A 12,865-nucleotide genomic window follows, 5' to 3' on the forward strand; every position below is an offset into this window, starting at 1 on the left:
GTAAGATGCTCCTATATATGAAGATGCTAATTTCTTGATAAAATTTTCAAAAAACAAATCTTTCTATTAGTCTTGATTGCAACAAAATTCCTCATTATCCCGAAAACCTTATCAGTATTAAAGAAACGAAAAAAAATAGAAGAATTGTATTAACTCCTAGTATGTTATATTATATTATATACTATACACATAATGTGATACACATAATATATCTTTCATTTGATACAAGTTCTGTGTATTTCAGGGTTCGTTTGGGCAGCAAAATAGTGTAAAGTAAATAATTAAAAATCGGAGGAAGTGCTTAAGATTTTTTTTTTTAAATACTAAGGTTACTTGGAGGACCATTGTTCAAAAGTGAATTTTTATGTGATTTGGATTAGATTGGCACTACTCAACTTCTTCCTTTTGTCTGATCAGACCCCACTTCTCAATTTTATTTATTTTAAGAGTTTATATTATCCCATCAAAATTACTAAAATGCATTCTTTATATAATTATCTTACGGTCCTCTTTCACCATTGGTGTAAAAAAAAATAAAAAAAAATCATAAAATGGGATTACTTGGAAACTTGCTATGAAAAAGTTGTTCATTTAAATTTGCTTGCATTGTTGGCTTTGTTTGAGGATAACTATGAAAATGTATTGTTAAAGAATAATCTGATGGATTTTTGTAATGGAAAAGGATTTTAGTTTTGTGGCATGAGATTTTCTCATCTGGGTTTTTAAATATAATTTCTCAAGAATACTAAGAGTAAACTCGAAGCTAGATGGGGTACATATAAAAAGTAATTTATATAGTTTGTTCTTAAAAATGGGGTTTGGTTGGATAAAAAGTGGGTTAAACAGACCCACGCTTTTTATTAGCAAAGATTAAATGCTCTTTGGCTCAACCTCATAATACGTATCTCAGCCTCATGCTTTTATGCCTCGATCTCACAACAAGTACCTCGACCTCATGATCTTAGGCCTTGATCTCATAGGACATACCTCGGTCACATGCTCTTGGGCCTCGATCTCAAAACATTTAGCTCGCTCTCATACTTTTGGTCTTATCTCATTCAAGATTTCCTTGTGACATTTGAGATTTACTCTTCATTTGAGATTTTTGTTACGAGAGTTCCTAATGAAATTGAAGATGTACTCATGACATTTGATACATTATAACAACAGTTAGGGATAAAAAGAAAATTTAACATAATATGAACTACGTTTTTCACATTCCAAACTCAAGAAGTGTCTAAGGGTGATCTTTCTATCAAACAATATTTCTAAAAGTGTAGAAGACATCATATTAATGAGATAAATGATTATAAAATTGTTAAACTTAGAGTTCAATAAAGTTTCCCCCAAAAGCAAAAGACTTGTTACACTTAATAAGTCACAAAAGTCTCGTGTGCTGAATATGCATGACGAAAGTCCTTAAAAGACTAAGGAAACCAAGTGACATGTGCAGCTTTGCCAAAATACATAATGGGCTAAATCCATCAACTATTATGAACCACAATGAAATATATTGAGTATTAAAATCAGTAAGCAAACTAACTTTTGATATAGAGAAATAAATACATAATGTACACAATATATGTAATGACATGATTACAAATTTTCTTTCAAAGATTTCAATAATAAAAAATCACTTAACAAAACTTATCACTCTTATTCTACACATATCCGCACTTTGTTACTGCTTAAAAGGACTTCACATATCACATATCATATATCATATAATGAGCTAAAGTCACTCATAGGTGACTTATCCTATATATCATACATATCAATCCCAAAAGAAAAGCCATAGATATCAAAAGGCTCCACGTAAACATATAGATGCCTACTAAGCAAGTAGCAAACTCATCGAAATTTTCACTTGTCACTTTAAACTTTCATATGTAATATCCCACATATAGCACTTTGTACTATATGTGGCATTGCATGCCCCCTCTCATCATTGTTCAATTCAAAATAAAATTAATTTATGCTTAAAGCTTTTGTATCATTGTCAATTGGGTAAAAGATCATTTTTTTTTCACCTTCAATCTCTTCTCTTTAGACTTTGCTGGAAACGTTAGTGGAAAATAAACACAGAATTGTTATAGCCATCATTATTTTTTGATGTGGAAGGACCAATTTAATGGCAACCATAAAAGGATACTTAAAGGATATTATAAAAGAAAATTGTGTTTTGGTGACTATGAATTTAGTTTCTAAAATTCATCTAAACAATCAAAAAATTATTTTGCGACTTTTTATTTTTAGTTGTATAACAGACATGGAATATCGGTCGAGGAAAGCTTTTATGACTAAACTACCTTAGTCACCCAATACATTTGTAAATGACTATTATATTTGTCATAGATGATAATTAAATGAGTCACCTTTGGTTGACTAGAAGGTTGCGAATTTAGCAACAGAACCTTTGAATATTCGATTAACTATATAAGTCACCAAAAGCAGCTTTTTACGACTGTTGCAGTAATCATTGAAGTTGATGAAATTAATTCGCTTTGGTCTTCTAAAAGGGCGTAAATTGGCCACCAAAGGTATTATTTCATAGCCATTGGTTATGAATATATACGTGGGTGATTGTTTATCTTGGTCGATGAATATTTGTTTGAGTGACTAATTATCTTAGTTGATAATGATATTGTTTAGTGACTATATATTTGGTGCATAAAATTATTCATTTGGTCATTTAAATTGAGATCAATTGTATTGGTCACTGAAATGATGCATTATCATCCATAATGTTATTGAAAGAGTATCGGCCAACATAAGATCACTAATTATTTGTTAGTCTTATAATGTTGCACAATTGCTTTGAGCAACAAATTCGAACACCAAAATAAATATACAGAGACCATTTAGTTTGGTCAATAATGGCAAGAAATAAATCATCTATTAAATCAAAAATAGATAAATCTCCAAGATTTAATGACATAATAAAATGTTCAACATTTTGAAACTATCTACTACTTAGAAGTTCTAGTACCATAAAATCATTTTTATAGATAAAAAGCTTATAAAGATCTATTCGTAGAAACATGACAAAGGTTCATAGAGTTGGAATAGGAAGGGATGAAAAGTTTGCACCAGCTAGTGGCAGCTTCTTTGAAATCTCAATAATTTGGATATTTTGTTCTTGCAGTTGTTTAATTTCTTCACTCTGACTTAGGATTTTTTTTTTTCATTTTGACTTAAGATTTTTTTTATTTTCACTTTGAAGTTGTGTGCTGACTCTTGATCTCTTCATTTTGATGTTCAAGCTTCTGTTGTAGCTTAGTAATTTGTTTGAATGAAGCATGTGCTTGAGGAAATGGACCAAACTAAGACCTTTAACAGATTCATAATTCTTACCAATAATTTCCTGATACGAACCCCGTCAAGAACTGACGTGGCCCTAATTAATTTCGTCCCCAAGATCGATTATACACTAGGAATTGAATGGAACCTCGACCTAATGCTTAATGAAAGTGCGAACCTTGATATGTGAAGACGCCACAATCAACTATGAATGCTCTCATTGATAAGTTAAGAGTTTGAACGCCACAAAAATCTGGTAAGTTCAAAAAGTTTGTAAAAAACCAAAGAGAATTAACTCTCTTACAAATTACATTAAAATTTATCTCTGTTGATTGGATATGAGTACATTATATAGGGTTGGTTACAAGAATTTTTGGAATAAATCCTAAACGAAAAATTAAATTTGAATATGAATCTAAACGAATAGGAAAGAATCTAAATCAAATTAGAATCCTAATCTAAGTAAATATGAAAGAATCTAAATCAAATCAGGATCCTAATTGACTTAAATGCCTTACATCAATTAAAATGGAAACTAGGTGATTAAAATATAAATAACTGATTTGTTTCCCTAATAGCCTCCTCAAGAAATGAGAAAGTATCTAAAAAAAGGAAAATAATATATTTTCCCGCCGTAATGTGCAAGCCAATTCCCTATTTCGTGGAAGTGATTATTTGAAAACTTCAAGAGTCTGAATCGTGCATTGATCATGTGCAATTCCTTCAACGGGCCTCCACGAATTTGATTGAGCCGAAGATGCTTGAATCAATCTATTAAGCGCTTCTTTGAATTTATTTGGTCGAGCTCTTGTAACGAGTCCGACGGGAACTTGAATGGGATCTGAATATGTCTCATGCCACATGCTTGTGATAGTTTTATCCTTAATCTCATCACTTCCTCACAAATTTCTGCCTTAGATCCTGATTTAGATCCTTCAGCTAATGAATGTTCTTTTAGCTCTAACATTTCCTCCTACAAAATACACATTTCTTATAATTATAGCTACTGTAACTATATTCAAATCCACATTTACTGGTCAACCAAAATTCATTATTTTTTTTCATCAATATGGACAATAAAATGAAAAATTTTAACCACATTAATATAATTCCAAGCATTGGAATAATAGGCATGGGTTAGCCAAGTATTGATATTTCACCTCTAACATTTTCTAATACAATATAGAGATTTCTTATAATTATAGCTACCTTAACTATATCTAAATCGCCACGTTTATTGGCTAACCAAAATTCATCATTTTTTTTCCAACAATGTAAACAATAATTTCAAGCATTGTAATAAAAGGCATGAGTCGGCTTCCTTAATGAACAATAGTTCAATATTACAACTTAATACGTTATTTTTCTCATTTCCCTCATATGTATTTCCTAGAAATTTTAATTTATGTGTTTCTAACCATCCATATCAATGGAAAAAAAAAATATAGGAAACTAGCAAGCCAAAGAAAAAACCAATACATTAAGCACAAACATATAAAATAAGCCCAAATTGCTCAAAGAAGATTAACAATAAAAAATTTTCATTCATTTCATCAAAAAGAAGCTGACATATAAAATTTTCATAAAGTGATTAAATATAGAAATTATATCTAACAAAAGATTATTAACTAATTGATGCTGGATAAGTGCCAAGATAGATAAAATGAATAAACTTACATATCTTTCTCTGGCTTCATTAGTGCTTCAAACTTTACTTGCACTCCAATGGGTGACATGAAACAAAGAAATTGGTCCTGGAGTGTATCCAAGTCTTTTAACATATAATATGTAATATTGAAAAGAAATTATTAAATTCAATTATAAATCATTCAATAAAATTTATAAAATAGTTAATATACCATTTCCTTTTGATGTTGTACAAAAGGCTTCGTTCCACCTCAATGGCCATATTTTAGTTTCTTGCGATTCTTCACATAAATTTTGGATCGTTGCTATAATCATAATAGAAAACATGTATTATAAATTACCAAAAATTATTAAATATACGAATTTTTTTTCTTTATACCTTGAATAGATCACCGTCAAAATGTTTACAAAGGTAATCCCAATCTTCTTGATTAACAACTTCTTTAGAGTAATTTTAGACATCAATATCTCTTCCTAGTGCTGTTGGTCCAGGGATAAGCAACGACATCATAAAATATTGTTCTTTCATACACTTCCATGAAGGCAAATTATATGGGATGAGTACAACTGGCCACATACTATATGCATTACTCATATTTCCAAATGGATTAAAACCATCTATTGAAAGATCTAATCGAACGTTGCAAGAATCAAGAGCAATTTCAGAATTTTTTTAATTTCTTTCCAAGCTTCAAAGTCTACCAATTGTCTTAACTTACCTTTTGTATTGACACTTTTTTCTTTATGTCATCTCATATGAGAAATAGTATGCTTAGACATAAATAATCATTGTGGTCTAGGCTTCAATGGAAAATACCATAATATCTTTTGTGGAATATTTTTACCCTTTCCATAATTAATTTTATACCTAGGTTCATTGCATACAGGACATTTATCAGCTCCAACGTGCTCATTCCAAAATAGGGCACAATCATACTTACATGCATGAATTGATTCATAACCTAATTCTGATTCATGCAACATCTTCTTGGCATCATAGTAGGACTTAGGAATATTACATTTATCAGGTAAAGTAACTTTCAACAATTGGACCAACATATTAATTGTTTTATTGCTACACTGATATAACACATTTAAATGCAACAATTTCACCATAAAATCTAATACTGAAAATTTTGAGCACCTTGGATATAGTTCTCGCCAAGTTTCCTCAAACAATTTATCAAACTTTTCAAAACTAGCATTTTCTAGATCATCATTAACATCAATGCCAAAATCTTCAAGATCCATTTCTACATTCATCTCTATTGTTCTCGTTACATTATTTAACAAGTCTAAAAGTTCATCATTATCATCATCTTCATTTTCTTCATCAATGTCATCATCATACATATCATTCAAGGTATGGGTTAGAGAGTTTGTATCTTCCCACGAAATGTCCATCTATCATACTTAAATTCCTTAGGAATTGCTTTCTTTAGCAAGCAAAGCACAAGAGACCAGAAACTTGTATTTGAAAAAAAAAGCTTGAATTAATTAAAATGTTTGTTTACAGACCATCGTCCGTTTATACACAAGGAAACAAAAGTGATAGCTAGCTAAAAATAACAAATTCAGATAAAACAAAATAATCCAGCAATCATTAGCCAATGATATGATGCTTCCAGAATCTTCATCCATTCATTCCATGTGCTGGTATTTCTCTGTGTAGCAGTTTTGCCACCTCATTGAATTTGCATTAGCTGGTAAATAGGTGTAGCTTAGGTGGCATGCCAATGTGTCACATAGCTCAGCTGATGACTTGTCATGGCTACTATCTTCAACAATCATAACTTAACAAAAGCCCATGTTCAACAAAATGTCATGGAATGATGTTTATATCATGCAACCTTGTGTTCAAGCAATCTCTACGTTGGCAAAGAGTTTGACCATAATTGTTTAAATGCTTTTCAACAATTTTAATGAATGAAGCAATACCATTTTCATATTCTTTACATAACCTATTTGGAAATTGAATCAAACTTCGATCTATCCTAATAATGATATAATTTATTAATATTTTCAATAGATTTAAGGCTAACAATTTAAGAAAAAAAGTTCTTTTAACAATCAACTAGTTTATCTTTAAAATGCATTCACTTAACATATGAACAATAGATAAGTGGACTTCATAGATACTCACCTCAATTTTGATATTCAAGAAACATCGTATTTTGTCAAAACCTTGATGTAGGAAATCTATAAAATATATAATAGAAAATTGAAAAAAAAGCCCATTTTCTTATTAAACCTGCATTAAAATTAAAACAAAGTGAAAGGAATTTAGATCTATCACAAATAGATGTAGACAATAAAAAATAAAAAATTAATTACTTAATTAATTTTCCAGAAGTATTGTTCACCGTTACTATTCACAGTTACTGTTTACGAGTACTGTTCATCCGCATAAAAAATATTAATTTTCCAAAAACACAATAAAATGCAGAAAATAAATGACACAAAGATTTTTACGTGGTTTGGATTAATCAATCCTACATCCACGAGGCCACGCCCAGATGAAAAGTAATTCACTAAATTGAGATGTTACAACCTATGATTTACCAAATATAAGACTCTCACTTACAGTTTATCACCATACAGTTTGCTCAACCTTAGACTAAATATGCTTCTCTTGAATAATCACTACCCCTCTTGATCCACGATCCTCAAGGCACTTCGCAAAGTGATCAATAACAATTCTTCAATTCTTCAATGTCTAGTGATCCAAGATCCACATAGACTCTCCGCAGAGATGAAAAGAAGATAAGAAAATAAATACTCTCCGCAGAGATGAAAAGAAGATAAGAAAATAAATCAACACAACATTATGTGCTAAATCCAGATTCTCTAGGGAGGAGGCCGAAAATTTTACTTCTCTGCTTTATGCTCTGTGTTACGATCAACCTTTAATTGTGAAATACCTCTCTTTATATAGGCACTAGAGTTTCACCAAAATAGCAAGTCTTAAAAGACTTGAATTCTTTCCAAATAAGAGTTTTTTTCCTCTTATAATTCTTATGAATCTAAATAGGAATAAATATGATATTCTTGCCTTACTTGTCTCTCAAGAAATATCTAGAACATTTAATGACTTCCTGTTTGAACCAACTTCTTGCTCTAAATAGATCTCATGCGCCAATTATAGAATCTCATTTTTAATTGACTTGCTAAATTAGACATCTAATTAAATTAAGAAACAAATATTCCTAATAAATTGGAATCTCACTAAATTAGGGAATTAATAAATTAATCCCTATTACTATACAATAAATAAACTTCCAATTTAACTAGATTTGCTATAAAATGCCAACTCTATAAATAATGACCTTAACACAAAGTATTTTGTAGATTTACAAAATCTAAAAATAGACAACAAAATATAATGGGACAATAGAAAAGCTAGGCAATAAATTTTCAAATTTATCATTCAAATTGTTTAAATTAACTGAATTGATTAAGAAATATTTAAAATTTTTATTATATATTGATGCCGAAGAGAAAATGAAGCATGAAATCCATAAAGCAGTATGGAGCGCAAGCATAGAAAAAGTAAAAATTAGAAAAAGACAAAAGAAACAGGAACAGAACCATGAACCAGGAACCAGGAACCAAGAACCAGGAACAAGTCAAAAGTTAATAGGAAACCAACAAATAAAAGGAAACAAAGTGTAATAAAATTCTAATTAGTCTAGAAGTTTCGGAACCTCTTTTGAGAAGGAGACAAAAATAGACTTCAAATAAAATTCTAACTATGCGGGGGAAGTCGACGAAATTAGGAATTAGTAAAAACTTAGGATACCAAAGATTTGTATTATAAATATAGAACTCCAGAGGAGTATCAGGGGGCAATAAAAATTTTTTTGGCAAGAGAGTAGCAAGAAAGAAAAACTCCATTGTAATAATTATTTCATAGTGAATTTGTTCTCTTGACTCCGTGGACGTAGGCCAAGCGCTGAACCATGTAAATTTGTGGTGTTTTTGTTCTTTATATCATTCCCTTTATTCAATTCTTCAGTTGACCAAAAATTAGCGTAAATAGATTGGCGCCGTCTGTGGGGAAGATATAATTAATTACAAAAAATCGTTTAACTTTACATCATGAGCCAGCGAAGCCACTACAGCCATCACAACTTACTGCGAGTCCCCAGCCCCCCAAGGAGGCAACATACCTGTTGTATAAATTTTATTGAACTCGCAAGTGCACGAATCTATTGTAGAATAGATTAACGGTGACAAGTGTTGATCCCATGAGGAGATGAATTTTAATTATGTGTAGAATTAATTTTCTAAATGGGTGGTTGGATTTATGGTAAAAATGATTTGGAATATCCTAAAATTTAAATTGAAATGGTAGAATTAAATTAAAGTGGAAACTATTATAATTGAAGCGCTTGGGTATCTGGATCTGCATCAGCACGCACCATAGGCTAAATATTCCTTATTAGTGCCAATTAAATCATGAGGGGGGGTTCCACTCCTCATGAACCACACTCTAATCAATATGGTGCTAAGGGCTTATCGTGCCAAATAATAATAACCTTGTACTAGGGAACTGGTTAAACCAGTGCGGTATCTAGACAAGATTATTACAATTTTTCGACGAAATATCAAAACATCCACCTTAATTAGAGGGGAAGAGAAAATAAATTTACCAGATAAAGCCCATGGCACATGTTGAGACTTCACCTTCAACCCAAACTTGAAAGAAAATTAGCTGCTCATAATTGTATTAGGGGTAAAATGAGAATTTATTAAAATACATAGAAAATACAATATGGAGAAGGAATTATAGAAAATGAAAATAAAAAATGAATTCAGGATTGCCAAATTAGGGGGGAGCCCCTTTTTTATAGATACATTGAGTAAATCATGGCCATCAGATTAAAAACAATTTGGATGCTTAGGATTGTGCCACATCATCGGTCAACAGTACGCAGTTTGACCATGTGGTTTGAATAGTGACGCGGTTTGGTTGTAAGTTATCCCGTGTATATGCATGTACCGTATGCACGATTTTTAGTCCACTAACATGCTACCACGTCATCAATCAACAGTACATACGAATTTTAGTCCAGTAGAATCGTGACACCTCATCAGTCAATGCCACATCATCAGTCAATGCAACGACATCGTTTCGTATATGTGAACAATGTCATGAACAGTAACATAGACAATATCGTACATGTGAACAGTGACATTTTTCCTTTTATGCTCCTTCTAAGGTTTTCGACTGTCCTGAGTTCAAAAGTGATGTTTGTTTTGCTATCTGATCTCTTGTTCATTGTGAAATGACCATGATGTCCCTAAAATATATAAAATACTTAATTATAATACAACACACATAATTAAATCACAAGAGACTTAAATACATAAAAGTAAGAATGTTAATGAAACTTAAAATATAAAATGACGATTTTCTCCTTTATAAATATACACTTTCTAACACTTAACATAGCAACATAGGCCCGCTCCCACCACTTGCCCAACAAGTGGCTGATTTGATACAAAACATGAATTCGGTGCTCCAGTACATAGAAGGTCAAAGGAATCGAGGGTCTGCCCTGCCAATAGAGGAGCAACAACAACATCATCATCAACATGATCATGAAAAGGAAAGATCTCAAGATAGCTCACGAGTCTGGAGCCATGCCAGTCATGCTAATTATGAAGAACTCGATCTACAACAAGCGTTGAACTTTAGAGATCTGTGGGAGAAATTAAATGAAAAACGCTAGTAAAAAATCCAATCCAGAGGGTGTGAACTTGTTGAGTCTAGTGTTAACTCTACAGGTTTGGAAGCAGAATTGTGAAAGCTCAAGAAAAAAATAGATGATATTGAGAAAACTCTGGTTGGACCATATATGGAGGAAATAGAACCTCCTTTCACTAAGGACATATTGGATGCACTTCTCCCTCCAAAATTCAAGATGCCCTAGATAAAATTATACGGAGGAGAAGGAGACCCGATAGAACATCTAGAAACTTATAGATCTTAGATGGAGCTGCAAGAAGCGTCTGGAGCAGCCATGTGTAGAGCTTTCTTGCTGACACTTACGGGAGCAGTGCAAAGGTGGTACAGAAAGCTAAGACCAGGATCGATTTCCTCATTTGCCCAGCTAAGTCAAATATTTATTAGCCAATTTGTTGCGGCTAGAGACCTGTTAGAGTGCAATTTATGCACTAGTTTTGCATTGTTTACTTCCCTTAATATCAATGTTTTGCACTTAATAATAGTGATTTACTTGTGTTATACTTTTGTAGGTGCAATTCTATTGATTGGTGATAAAATTGAGCTATAAGATGATGTTTAAGGATGATTGTTCTCTTGGAGAAATTATGAGCGTCAGAAGAACTTTGTTGATAAGGCGTGGGCGCGTGCTGTCAACTGCGGACCTGCAGTTTTTAGTTTAACGTGTTTTGTATTTTTGGTTATTTTTGTAATTACGAATTTAATATTTCAGATATTAGTATTTTATTTTAAATAGAATTCTAAAAGAGAAGAGAGAGAGAGTATTTAAGGGAGGAATCTATTGTGAAAAATGAGGGATTTTGATTGGAGAAAAAGAAAGAAACCCTAGATCTAATTTTTCTCTTCTCTCTATGAAGAACTAAACTTATTTTTCTGGTTGAAGGTTAATGAAGCTTTGATTCATCACTACTGTGAGATCTTTCTTATGCTTTAATTGTTTTATTACTTTTTGGGTATTTGTTTATTCTCTGAATTAGTTTCATGATTATGTTTGTTAATTAGGTAATTGGCCACTATTTAATTATCAACTTAATCTATTGTCAATTAAAGGATTCATCGTATGAAGATTTTAATGTTTGTGACAAATAACATAGTAGTGAGTTGTGTTATGAGAATAAACAATCTAATTTAAATGAATCATCATATGTGTTGATTAGGATTTGGGTCTCTCTGGTTTTTCAGGCTGTCAATTGATTAAATCCTATGATCGTATCTAGGGTTGTCTATTGATTAGAGAAATATCCAACGATCGTACCTTGGTTATCGACTAGTTAAGGAGAGATTGGCTATTAGAGGGTCTCAATAGCTATAACCGGTCTATTTATAAGTAATAATAATCTATATTTGAATCAATGATCAGTAGTCGAATCAAGCTGAGTTAATTCCTTCAACCAGAGCTTTCTCCAATTTGAATTACAACTTTAATTTGCATTCTTGTTATTTTAATTTGATTTTTATTATTGTCAACAATTCCCCCATTTTATGTTTTGCGTTTTAAAAGGATTTAAATAATTACCGATCTCTGTGGACACGACCTTGCTCAATCATTACACACAATTTATTTAGAGTAGAAATTTATTTTTGTTGGCTTCGACAACCATCAAGACCATCAGCTTCCACCGACTCATCTTTTGTCGGTTAAACAAGGGAAGAAAGAGTCGCTGAAAGATTATATTACTCGCTTCAACAAAGAAGTTATAAGGGTAGAAAACTATAGTAATGCAGTGGCTTTGACTGCCATTATGGCAGGATTGCAACCAGGAAAGTTTCATTACTCGCTTGCAAAAAATCCACCAAGAACTTTTACAGAGCTACTATCAAGAGCCCAAAAGTATTCAAATACGGACGAGTTGACTAATGCGAAAAAGTGGGCTGATTCAAACTCACAAAGAGTAGGAGAAAAGATGAAGAGAAAAGATGAACAAATTGAGAACAAAGAAAAAATAAGTAGGCCAGAAAACAAAGGTCCAAGAATTTCGCAGAGCAGGTTTCCAGGCTACACGCCACTTGTTCTACCTAGAGAGCAAGTACTGATACAAATTAGAAACCAAGATTTACTATAAAAGCCAAAAGACATCAAGACAACACCCAATCGAAGGGATATGAGTAAATATTGTTGATACCATCGAGATTATGGCCACGACACAGAAGATTGTTTTGATCTAAAGG

This window comes from Citrus clementina, unplaced genomic scaffold (genome assembly GCF_000493195.1).
Source record: "Citrus clementina cultivar Clemenules unplaced genomic scaffold, Citrus_clementina_v1.0 scaffold_5, whole genome shotgun sequence".
Classification (NCBI taxonomy): Eukaryota; Viridiplantae; Streptophyta; class Magnoliopsida; order Sapindales; family Rutaceae; genus Citrus; species Citrus x clementina.